Here is a 13,682-nt window from a genome sequence, read left to right on the forward strand (position 1 = left end):
TCTTCTATTAATGATGTCACAATAAGACATTATTATATTCCTTAGGGGTAGACAAATAATAATCATATCTTATAACATTGTTAATACAAGAGTTCATTATTTTTAAATGAGAAAAATTAAATTTATGAACTTCAAAGAAAATTAAAAAGAATTTATTGTAATTTCTGTGTCACACTCAGGGGTGCTCAGGGGTTACTCCTGACCTGAACTCAGGAGTCACTCCTGGAGGTGCTTGGGGGACGAGAGGTGATGCCAGAGATTGAACCAAGGCCATCTACTTACTAGTGTCCTACCTGTTTCGTTACATCTCGAATTCAAAGAAATAGGATTCTTAAGCAATAGATAGAATGTGTGAAAAAGAGCAAGTTTCACTATTTTTTTCTTATGTCTTCTTTCTCAGCATTCAAACTATATCAATTGATTTTATCCAACTGATTTTATCAATTGATTAACATTATTTCATATTGCTTTCATTTTTCTAACATTTTAATAACTGTTGTATCAAAAATCACACTAATTATATTGTTAACTCATATATCCTATAATTACTTAGTTTCATGTGAGCATTTGAAATAATCTGAGTAATTTACTGAATCATGCCTTATTTACATTTTAAAAAATACATAAATATTCAAATTGAAAAGAGAATCTATTTAATTTATTTGATTATTTGTTAATTTAGTCACAATCATAAAATTTTACTAATATATACTTATTAAGTTGGGCTTGAGTTTTCATTTCTTGTCTATATTTCTTCAGCAATTTCATAATCATTTCCCCGATGATGTTACATATTTTTGAGAGTGCTATTTTTCTTTACTTATTATCTATGGGTTCCTGTATCCATATAAAATATTTTACTGTTTAATTTTAAAATGTTTTAATGATTATGCAATATGAGGGACCTTACTTCCTTACTAGATTTTTTCTTGTAATATCTTGACTCAAAGTGCCTATTAAGGTAGATTTATTATATTCTCTACTTATTTTAATAAAATAGGTATTATATATGGGAAATAATGATTTGTTTTTTTACTTATTTGGTTTTTGAAGTGGTATATTACCACTGTAGGAATGCATTCAGCTTTTGGGGGAAAATGTTGTTAAATATAAAATAATTAAATATTTATTAGGTACATTTATAAAGGAGCTATAACAATGATCATTATTAAAGGACCTATTCTAATAAGGAGAAAGAGCTTGGCATATTACTTAGTGATATCTAAGGTTCCGTGTAAATTTTAAACTGATGAGCTCTTTCTCAATTCTCTCTTCACAAGCATATACATAAATACATACACATATAATTCATACAAATAAAGTAGTAATCAGTACATTCACAATAGGCACCTGACTACTTCTTGATCTGATTAATCATATTTCCACAGGAAGAAGTAGCAGTCAATTTGAAATGCAGAAAAATAAATAAAAGGACAGGCAATTACAGCTTTCATTTTGAATAGCCCTTGTTTCCATTATGAAAAAAAAGAGATGGCATACAATAAGCTAAAAGAACACGGTATTGAATACTTAGTACATATTCTAAAAGAGACAAAGTAAAAAAAAAAAAAAAGTTAAAAAAAAAAGAGGGGCCAGAGCAGTGGCACAAGAGTGTGCCAGCCTAAAATGGATCGTGATTCGATCCTCCTAAGTCCCATATAGACCTCCAAAGCTAGGAGCTATTTCTGAGCGCATAGCCAGGAAACTTCTGAGTGTCACCGGGTGTGGCCCAAAACTAAAACAAAGAAATTGTTCCAAGGGTAATGAGAGTTCTATGTATTTATAAGCACTACTCCCAAAGTGAGAATGGATAGTCATGAGAGGAGGACTATTCTAATAGAAATTAACCCCTCAGAGATTTGATCTGAGAATTCACAACTGTTTTTTAGATCACCCATGGTACTTGATGAACTGCCATTAAGGAGTATATATCCTTTGCACAGCTAGGCATGAGCTAACCCCTTCTCCAAATAAAATAGTTAGCTACAGGCAAGTTCTTTGCCATCTTTACTTCTGGTTTTAGCTAGTTCATTCACGTGATTTCTGAAGATATTTTGATTAGAGAGCAGCGATAGAAAAAGAAACCAGTAAATGATATCAGAGAATCCAGATGGAAACTTTATACTTTTACTATTTGCCTCATTAATTTTTAGTGTTTGCTTTTCACTTAGTCAAGGTTAGCTTTAAACCAACCCAAGAATCAGTGAAGGCTTAATAATGTTGGGATCATGACTAATAGCTCCATGAAAGGTAGTGCTTCAAACCCCATTTTCAGAAATCTGTTCTTCATTAAAAAACTACATTTTTATTATAATTTATGAATTATTTTGGTATGCTTTTGATTATCTAGTAAAGAAATTGTATATTGGAATAGAAGAGGTAGCACAGTAGGTCAGGAGTTTACCTTTTCCTTGGTTGACCTAGGTTCAATTTCTGACTCCCCCAATTCAGTTCTGAGCCACACCATGAGTTTTCAGTGAGCACAGAGTCAAGAATAAAATCTGAGTACAACCAGATATAACCTGAAAACAAATAATTAAAATAAGTATTTGTATCGGTGTGCTTCTAGTATTGAGGACTTTCTGTCTCAAATATAGGCAAGGGATGGAGGAGGAATGAGTTTGTTGGGTGGCATTGGTGGTGGGAATGTTGCTCTGGTGAAGGGAGGTGTTCTTTTTATGACTGAAACTCAACTAAAAATGTTTGTAATTATGGTGCTTAAATAAAGATATTATTTTATATAAATATTTAAGCACCATGATTACAAGCATGTTAGTAGTTGGACTTCAGTCAAAAACAGAATACACCCCCTTCACCAGTGCAACGTTCCCATCACCAGTGCCCCCCCACTTGCAACAGGCATTCTACTTCTCTCATTCTTTAACATTGTCATGCTAGTTGTTAGATTAGATATTTCTCTAACAGCATTCACCACTCTTTGTGGTGAGCTTCAAATTGAAAAAACAATTGTAAAACAATTCAAGTGCTCAAGAAGAGATAAATAATTAATTAAAAATCTATAATGAAATACTATGCAGGAGCCAAACTCTGGAAACAACCAATATGTCCTTCAACAGATGAATGGCTAAAGAAACTGTGGTACATATACACAATGGAATATTATGCAGCCTTCAAGAGAGATGAAGTCATGAAATTTTCCTATACATGGATGTACATGGAATCTATTATCCTGAGTGAAATAAGTCAGAGGGAGAGAGATAGGTACAGAACAGTCTCACTCATCTATGGGTTTTAAGAAAAATGAAAGACATTTTTGCAACAATCCTCCGAGACAAAGAGAGGAGAGCTGGAAATTCAAGCTCACTTCATGAAGCTCACCACAAAGAGTGGTGAGTGCAGTTAGAGATATAACTACACTGAGAACTATCATAACCATGTGAATGAATGAGGAAACTGGAAAGCCTGTCTAGAGTGCAAGTGGGGGTGGGGTGGGAGATTTGGGACATTGGTGGTGGGAATGTTGCACTGGTGAAGGGGGTGTTCTTTACATGACTGAAACCCAATCACAATCATGTTTGTAATCAAGGTGTTTAAATAAAGATATTAAAAATTGTAAAAAAATACCTTCAAATTAGACTGGATATACAAGCAATAGAGTAGATAAGGCACTTGTTTTGCATGTTGGCAACTGGGTTTTTTTGTAAGCTATGAATTTATTTAAAACAACAAAAGTCAGACAGGATAAAGAATGATAATGTGAGCCAACTGGGTTTTAAACTCTGACACCAGATATGGTCTTCTCACATCACTAGTAGTAAACCCTAAATACAGAAGTAGGTATAAGTCCTTTGCACAGCAAGTTGTGAGTTAACCCCTTCCCCACATTTTCCCCACTGAATCTGTAGTTTCTGAAACTCATTCGTAAGGATAATTAACTTATTTCATTTTATTATTACGTAGACATTTATTTAACTCTTCAGTATGTCTAACAACTTAAACAAGAGTTGTTAAGAATTCATTTTCAATCAACAATTTAAAGTCGTAAGTAAAAATTAATAATAAATAAAATGCATGTTGAACAAATACTTGATTAAGTTGTAAACAGATGGACAGATGATAGATAAATATAAAATAATTCATATGCAATAATTTTATACTGTTATAACTCATTTTATACATGTACATACCTAATCAGAAAGATATTAATAGTTTAGAACTGATAGTATATACCATATTTTCTGTCATATAAGATGACCTCCTACTTTTCCTGTTAAAATTTAGGGTTTGCCTATATTTGCCATATAAGACTACCACCAAATGAAAATTTAAAATATAAGAGAAAAAGAGTAGAACCCTCAAAGATTAACAGTAATGTTTACTAAAGCTAGACTTTGGAGTGCCAACAATCATTTTACATTTGTTATTTGTAGTAAGTGACTGTGATTTTTTAAATTTTAATCTATATTGAGAGCAGGGAGAGGGGCTCCTCATAGAGCAGCTGGCTGGGGTGCAGTGGTTAATAGCACAGCTATAAAAGCTGAACAGAGGGATGTCAGTGGTAAGAGGTGGGTGTGTCACTCATCCCTGAAGCTGGAGTAAGTTTCATCATGGCTTAGACCAGCGTATAAGATAACTCCTGACTTTTAAGAAGTTTTTCATGGATTAAAAAGTAGTCTTGGACCCGGAGAGATAGCACAACAGCGTTTGCCTTGCAAGCAGCCGATCCAGGACCAAAGGTGGTTGGTTGGAATCCCGGTGTCCCATATGGTCCCCCGTGCCTGCCAGGAGCTATTTCTGAGCAGACAGCCAGGAGTAACCCCTGAGCACCGCTGGGTGTGCCCCCCCCCAAAAAAAAGTCTTAAACACCAGAAAATACGTTATATTTAATAGACAGTAAATCAAGGCATTGAATAACTATAAACAATTTTAAAGGTACTTAGTACTTAGTTGCAGAAATAATATTCTACACCTTTTCAAATTTTTCCCCACATGATAAAACATAGCATTATAATTGTTGCCTCTTGGAAATATAATTTTGTATAGAGAATAATAATCAACTTTTATGAATAGATACTAAAGATAAAGAAAATAAATTATGGAGTGGATGAGACGCAGGGGTCAAACGGTCTGGGAACATTGAGTGGAAATAGAAAATAATCAGATCTAAATGCCCAAATCAGAGTTAATGGCAATAGAATCAAAAGACACAACAATAACCTCTTATACACAAAATAGACCTGTTATATTAGCAGTCCAGGGAGCTAAGGGTGGAGGTATGGGGTGCATGCTGGGAACTAGGGATAAGGGAGGTCTACTCTGGTGGTGGGAATGACCCTAACTTACTGTCACTCTACCTGAAATACAACTGTGAAAGACTTGAAATTCACATCAATAAAAATTAAAAGAGAAAAGAAAAGAAATTTTGGAAAAATATCACAGAAATGAGTGTGATTTTATTTAGGCATTTAAGAAATATAGTAGATATATTATAGTTAAGTCTATCTATTCTATCATTAAATCAAATTAAGATAATCATGCTAAGTTTAATATTAAAATATTTCTATGCCTTTTTCATCAAGGAATAAAACAGAATAATTAGTTACAAATGAACATAAGATAGCAAATGAGTAGAATGTTCTTGAGAACTAGCAAAGGTGCCAAATTATCATTCTATGGTTAAACTCTTAGTAGAATCATGATTAGCTCTCAAAAATGAGTCCATATGAATAATCCCAAATGTTGTGTATAGTATTTTTTCCCTCAGGGGAGAGCGTGAATGCAGTCCCCCAATACCACAAATTATGCAGTCAAGATTCCCACATTTGGGGAAATCGTGGGGATCAGCACATCCAGAGTATATAGCATTAAGGATAAAATTATGTTGTTCATCAGGTATAGTTGGATTTGTGAGTTATTCTCTTCTTTAATGAAAATTTTATTCAATATTCGGCAAATTAGTTAAAGCCATGAAAATGAGTGAAATAAAGCTAGATGATAGAGAAAAAGATACTGCCCATTTCTTACCATTAAAAGTATTGGATAAAGGTCCACTGAGACAGGTAGCTGCTTGCTCTTCACACTGACATAAAACATAATGGTATAAAAATAGAATAACAAATACATAAGTGATAGCTTATTATTATAAAATAATCATATAAGTATTAAAAATAGGAATCTTTAGGAATTAGATAAAATTCTAAAGAATTCCAAAAATCTTCAAGAATAATAGGGGAAACTGAAAAATTTAATTGCACTACCAGACTAATGACAGAAGTCTAGGCAAGAATCAAGTTTATCAAAATTCTTGGAGTGGATAAAGAAGGATTCAAATCAACCTCTGTGCAATGACAATGGAAATTAAGCAATCACTGGAATAGAAATTCAATCAACTAAAAGAAGAATTGATTCAGAGTATGAAAGAATCCATGCAAATAAAATTGAAGGAAAGAATACAATAGCAATCCACACTAACCTAAATTTTAATGTAGAGAGCTGTATTAGCAATATTGAAAAATAAATGCAAGCCAGCAATAAGAATGAAGTGGAAAAGGAAGGATTAGGTTAAAAATTATAAAAGGAAATTGAATATATTAAATAAATAACAGCTAGGTGTTGATCTCTGAATTATAAGAATACCAGAAATAGAAGAAAAAGATAAAGGGAAAAACCAAATGCTAGAAGAAAAAACATTCAGATATTCTCCAGCCTTTTAAGGGAGACTTCTGTACAGATTCAGAAGGCTCAACGAGATCCAAACAAAACAATACAAGGACACATTGTAATCAAAATGGTAAAAAATCAGAAACAGACTAGGTAACTTATCTTGATTTAAGAACCTCAACTTCAAAAAAATAACATAGAATCACAGGTCTCCCATAGGAAACTTTGAAATCAATAAAAGATAAATGATATATTTAAAGTACTTAACAAAAAAGCTTTCAACCTAGAGTCCACTACCCTAAAAAACAGATATTTAGATAAAAACCTCAGACAAATAAGAGCTGATCTTATTTGCTATCGCTAAATTAATTCTACAAGAATTACTAAAATACTATCAATATAAAGCAAATGGCCAATTGCAAAATCTAAACCCTGTTAGAAAAAAAGGTAATAGATTTTATATCCACAATATCATCAAATGTCAATAGATTAAACTCTTACATCAAAAGACTGAGTGGCTATATGGATCAGGGGGAAAAAAATCTATTCTCTCTATATATAAAACACCCCTAAATTTACTGGATAAATACAGGATGAGAATAAAAGGATTTAAAAAAATCATACAAGCAAATGGCAGGGGAAAAAAAGCTGGGGCAGTCATACTTATATTATATAAAATACTATGCACCTATATGAGGTAAAATAGCATTCAATCTAAATAAAATAGGATCATATATAGAAACTGCTTATTATTTAGAGTGAAGAATAGGTCAAGAATCACTGTCTTCTCAATTGAAGAGTCAGTGAATTTTATAAGCTTTTGTTCATAGACCTAAAGAAAGACATTGACAGAAAATTTCTTCTTTTGCCATTAAACAGATTAGACAGAATATAGTTCAAAAATTTCAAAAAATTGGACATATACAGTATGTGCCATACTCCAAAAAATACATATAAATCTAGTGCATATGAAGCATTTTCCAGAAGATATTGCATGCTAGATCATAATTCAAACATACATAAATTTACAAAAAATAAAAATTACACCAAGCATCCTCACAGACTACGGTCCATTAAAAATAGAATTACCCATGAAGGTAAAAAAAAAAATCTTCGACACTGAAAGATAAATAAAATACTGTTAAATAACATAGTTCCTGTGAGTCAAAGAGGGGAAAATGAAGAAATAAAAATATTCCTTGAAACTAATGAGAGAAAAGAATAAAATCATAATTTATGGAACCAAACAAAATTCTACTGGGGTTGGGGAGATCTTCACAGAAAACAGGTCAATTACGCAAGGAAAAAAAAATCAAATCAACAATTAACATATGTCTTAAACACTCGGAGCAAAACAAATGAATCTCAAAACTAGCAAAATGAAGAAAATGATAAAAAAAAAACTATAGCAGACATTGCAGCGCTATTTACAATAGTCAAACTCTGGAAAGAACCAACATGTCCTTCAACAAATGAATGACTAAAGAAACTATAGTACATATACACAATGGAATATTATGCAGCTGTCAGGAGAGATGAAGTCATGAAAGTTTCCTATACATGGATGTACATGGAATCTATTATGCTGAGTGAAATAAGCCAGAGGGAGAGAATTAGTCGCAAAGTACTCTCCCTCATCTATGGGTTTTAAGAAAAATAAAAGACATTTTTGCAATAATTCTCAGAGACAAAAGAGAAGAGGGCTGGAAGGTCCAGCTCACAACCTGAAGTTCACCACAAAGAGTTATGAGTGCAGTTAGACAAATAACTACATGAGAACTAGCATAACAAAGTGAATGAATGAGGGAGATAGAAAGCCTGTCTGAGTACAGGCCGGTAGGCTGGGAAGGAAGATTTGGGACATTGGTGATGGGAATGTTGCACTGGTGAAGAGGGGGTGTTCTTTACATGACTTAAACCCAGCTACAATTATATTTGTAATCAAGGTGTTTAAATAAAGATAGTAATAAAAATCTATAGTAGAGTTCAAAATTATAGAATTCAGAACATCAATACTAAGAATCAAGAAAAACAGAAGCTGCTTCTTTGAAAGTATCAGACTGAATAAATATTAGCTAGTTACATAAGAAAAAAAGAAGAGAAAATGTACAAATAAATTTATCAGAGTCAAAGGGGAGAAATTATTACAGATCTCTTAGAAATCCAATATATAATGAGAGTTTACTATAACAAGTTTCCACTATTAATATGAAGAAATGAAAATGTTCTTAAAATCATGTAATCCCCCCTAAACTTATTGAGGACTAAACTTAAACCCTGATCAAACTATCCAAAAGCAAAAGAACAAATAATAATTAAAATTATCCACAATAACAAACCCTTCTTCTTTTTTTTATTTTTATACATTTTATTGCATGATAGTTGTTTATATTATTTCATTACTTTTGTATCTCATGACAATGAAGTAAAACCATGTCACTCTCAAACTAGTAAAACCATGACATACTTTACCACTCATTTATAATTTTTCAAAAATACTGAAGAGGGTTGGAAAGATACTGGGCTGGGTTCTTGCCTTGCATACAATTGGATTCAATTTCTTTTTTTTGTACAAAAATATTTTTTATTTTTTATTTTTAATTATGAGAACAAAGATGCAAAGAAAGAGGACAAGATAAAGTTGCAGTGGAAGGACAATAACCCATAACATAATTCTCAGAAGTCCCCTTGCTGATATCTTAACTTTGAAATTTCAGCCAAAGAACATTAAGATAAATAAGACAGAATCCATGTACAATTACTTTGTCCCTCAAGTCCCCAGATTGTAACACATTATAATATTTCTTAACAGCACACAAGGCAATGTAAAGCCATAAAACTTACGTAACTTCTTAAACATTACAGGCATAGTATTTTTCTACATTTCCATATACATGCATATAAGCTTAAGTTAACCTCAAATTTTAAGTGGGTTCTTTTTAAGAATTAGAGTCAAAGGAGCACAGTAAAAATGGTGTTAGAGTGGCAATTGTTGTTTGCATAGGCCCACCAAAATATGAGGGACATGGAAAGGAATAACCTTGGCCTAAATACAAAGAGACCCAACCCCTGAAGTTTCCTGGCACAAGACCAACTCTAGGCTCCAGGCAAGCTAGCTCGTCCAATCCAAGACATTGTCTGTAGTCCCAACACACTTTTATTTTTCACACAGTCTCTGTTGTTGGTATCATGTTTCTGTATTAAAGATCCTGAAATCTGCATATCCTACATTGAAGTCAGTATCCTCTTCTTTCACCTCACAATCAAAGGGCAATGCAGGGAGCCCTGTCCTGTAAGCTGGTCATTGTTGTTGTTAAGTCTTCTCAGCGTTAAGGGAAGTCTCTTTTGAGCAGGTCGATGTCTGAGAAGTGTAGGGTCTTCCGTGGTAGAGGATTACTTCCAGGTGATGTTATAGACAAGCTTGGATGTTTCATGGATGGCTTCCCTGGTTCAGGGGTGAATGGAAAATGCCCTTTCTTCTGAGGTTTGTGCCAGGTCGTTATGTCAATGTTCAGGGTGTAAGGTCCCTTTGCACTACAAGATTTGTGTGTTCCAATCTCTATTAGATAGGATCTTATTTGTATGTATAGTATTTTCCGATTTTAATGTGCCTATGCAAAAAAAGAGCAATGCCACATGGTATTATTGGCGCATATGGGGGCCATAAGAACAAGTCCAACTGATTCCCATGATATAGTTCAATCATAAGCATTAAACTGGGGGACTCTTTCACCAAAATTCCTTGTTAAACAGCTCATAAAGAGAAGATAAAAAGTGGTTAGAATCGTCACTGTATAAGACAACATTTAGTAAAATTTATAGCTGTCAGAGAAAAAACACAAAATATTCTAAAGAAATACGTGTCCATTTTATGTATCTTGAAAAAGTTTGGGGTTGTTGCACACAATACATGGCTTTGATCTGTGATTAGGATTATACAGTACTGAAGTTAAAAAGAGTAATGTAGGTTAGTGACGTTTGGGGGGTGGTTAGAGAGTTAAAGAGTAAAAAAGAGCTTTGTAGGGTTGTGGGATAGGGCAGAATAAAAATGAACATTCTGGATACGCAAAACATAACATAAGGATAAGGAATACTCTTGATGCTTAAAGTGTGCACGGGGCTCGTGTCCCTGCGCGATTCTGTAGTTTTTGAATGCATAGGGAGGAATTTCTCACCCCACTACCCCCAGGGCCTGATTAACCAGGCGTGGCCCTGAAGACCCGCCTGGTGTGGGGGGATCTCGGTCCCCTGGACTAAGTGGTCAGCCCAGGAGGCCTGTGGCTAGCTGTCCTGCCCAGAGCCCCCAACACACCAGTCAAAGACACCCAGAAATCCTGGCATGCGGAGTGTTCTGAGCCCCTGCCTCCATAGTTTCTGGATGCATAGGGAGGAATTTCTCACCCCCCTCCCCCCAGGGCCCGATTAACCAGGAGTGGCCCTGAAGACCCGCCTAAACCCTTCTTCTTAAGGTGTTCATTGGTAAGTTATATCAAACAAAGGAGTCTTATTACCTTTACTCCTTAAGCTCTAACAAAATACAGACTAGGATACTTCCTAAAATTTTCTATGATGTAAACATTAAATAATATTCATAGAAGATAGAGCTATTACTAGAAAAGAAAATTTTAGATCATTTTTGCCTGATCAATAGCCAGACAAGAACCCTCAACAAAACCTCAGCAAATTGAATTCAAGAGCATATCTCAAAAACAAACTTGCACGATATGAAATAAGATTCATTTCATGCATAAAAGGATGATTCCGTTTATATAGATAAATTGACATAATATACATTATGTAATAAAAGGAAAGATATAAATCCTATCATTATATCAATTGAAGCAGAGAAAACTTTAGAAAATTTCCATTGCTCATTTATGATAAAAATCTTCAGCAAAATAAGAATGTTCAGAACATTCTAAAGATAGCATTAGTCACCTATTTAAAAAAAACACAGCCAATAGGATCTTAGTGGTAAAAATAATTCTAAGATAAGATACATGTGTCTGAGCTCAGATACAAGACAAAGATATCCACTCTTATTCAATATAATATTAAAAATTATAACAACTTAAATCTGGTGAGAAAAAATTAGAGTCCAAATTGGATAAGTAAAATATCACTACTTTCAGCTTACATTACATATAAAAGCCCTGAATAATCTATTTAAATGCTCTTATGAACAATAAGCCAATACAGCAAAGTAGCCTGCTGCTAAACCAATATATATAAAAAAAAAACAGTTATTCTTATATACAAATAGTAAACTAAAGAGTTAAGTGTCCATTTAAAATAGAATTCAGATACATCAATTACATTAAGGTGAACCTAGCTAAAATCCTGAACAAAAGTGTTCCTTCAACTTCATTTTCCCAGTAACCTCTTCCTTTTATATCTAAAAGCCCACTGGATAGTTGTTTTTGATCTGACTCAACCTTTCACCTCAATGTATTTTGAATAAAGAAAAGAGTTCTGGCTAGGGCACAGAGAGAACACATGGCAGAGAGGCCATGAGGCAACATGTAGGCTGACTCCAATGAATATCTTTTCTGACTGCTTGGTACCATTTCTCTTCTGCTACCCCCTTATATTTGATCCATCAACCTGAGGAATTAGAAACATGGTATTTGGGGCAGTCTCACCACTCACGGATATTTTTATTTTACAACTGACATGAAAAGTACATTTTAATCAATTCAACAAAAGACAAATCTATACCAAAAGAACTGTAAATCATTTAAGAAAGAGATAGAAGAACTTTGAAAATGGAAAATATATTTAATGTTCATTGACTGAAAGAATCAATATTGTCAAAATCACCATACATCTAAATTATTATATAGCTTTGTGTCTCCAAAACAAAATAAACAAAAATAAATAATTATCTTATTACCTCACTTGAAACTTTGCTATAATGTTAAAGTGATTAAAACAAGGATAGGATAGACTAAGGATAGCCCTCTAACCAATTAATTAGAATTGAGTGTGCCACTACAATTTCCTAGATCAATTTAGTACTGAAAAATATAAAAAATATTCACAAAGATCAACAACAATAACAAAAATAAAAAATCCTATCAAATAAACAGATAATGAACAGAGAGAGGAAATGAATAGACCCTTCTTCAAAGATGATAGACTGGTAGCCAATAGAAAATTCAAAAAGTGCTCAATTAACTTATTATTAGGGAAATTCATATAAAAAAGGAAATAACATATCAGTAAGAGTGGCACATATCAAAAAATATAAAAATGATCTGTATTTTGGGGATGTTATGAAAAAGAAACTTCAGCCACTGCTGAAGTCAGTTCATTCAACCTCTGTGGACTCAGAATGGAGATTTCTCAGAGAAAAAAACTAACAGTGGAGCTGCCATTATCATTCAGCAGTTTTACTTATTAGTATCTTCCAAGATACAAAAGAATTTATTCAAATGAATATGCACAGCATGATTCATTGCAGCACTTAGCATAGTATCTTGAATATGTAATATATCCAAAAAAGATGAGGGAATAATGACTGTGTGGTAAATATAGATTTGGATAGGAGATATATAGGTACATATAGATATAGATAAATGCATACATACAAAAATGCATACATAGATATACAACAGAATACCATTAAGCTGTGAAGATGCAAGAAATCATGCAATTCATTATAACTTGGATGAAACTGGATGATATCAGCTTAAGTGAAGTATTAGCAGAGGACAAATACTGTACGTTCTCATAGATATGTAATACATAGAAATGTAAAAAGGAATGGAAAGTATGAATTGTAATACTCCTAGAATACCCCATTTTCTAAATTGAAGAAATGTCAGGGAAGGAAGGAAATCAGGGGGCATTATAAAATAACAGGGATGAATGTCAGAAGGACATAAATCAGGGGTCTCAGACACATCGGTGGTGGTAAAGGTATCTGTATATCTTAGCCACAAAGTGAACAACATTGAAATCTTGAGACTACAACAACCCAAGTTAAAATTATGACTGTCAAAGAGATAGACTATGAAGGAATCTGAGTACACTGTTGGAAGGAAGTTCATACTGGTGAT

At 33.3% G+C, this 13,682-nt stretch overlaps 1 protein-coding gene across 1 annotated transcript in view; it reads left to right on the forward strand.

Moving 5' to 3' along the window:
* The window catches only part of ARHGAP15 (Rho GTPase activating protein 15), a 723,932-nt gene that overhangs the window by 252,479 nt on the left and 457,771 nt on the right, over window positions 1-13,682 (forward strand). The gene's annotated exons all lie outside the window — the stretch shown is intronic.

The sequence above is a fragment of the Suncus etruscus genome, chromosome 5, assembly GCF_024139225.1.
Source record: "Suncus etruscus isolate mSunEtr1 chromosome 5, mSunEtr1.pri.cur, whole genome shotgun sequence".
NCBI classification, from domain to species: Eukaryota; Metazoa; Chordata; class Mammalia; order Eulipotyphla; family Soricidae; genus Suncus; species Suncus etruscus.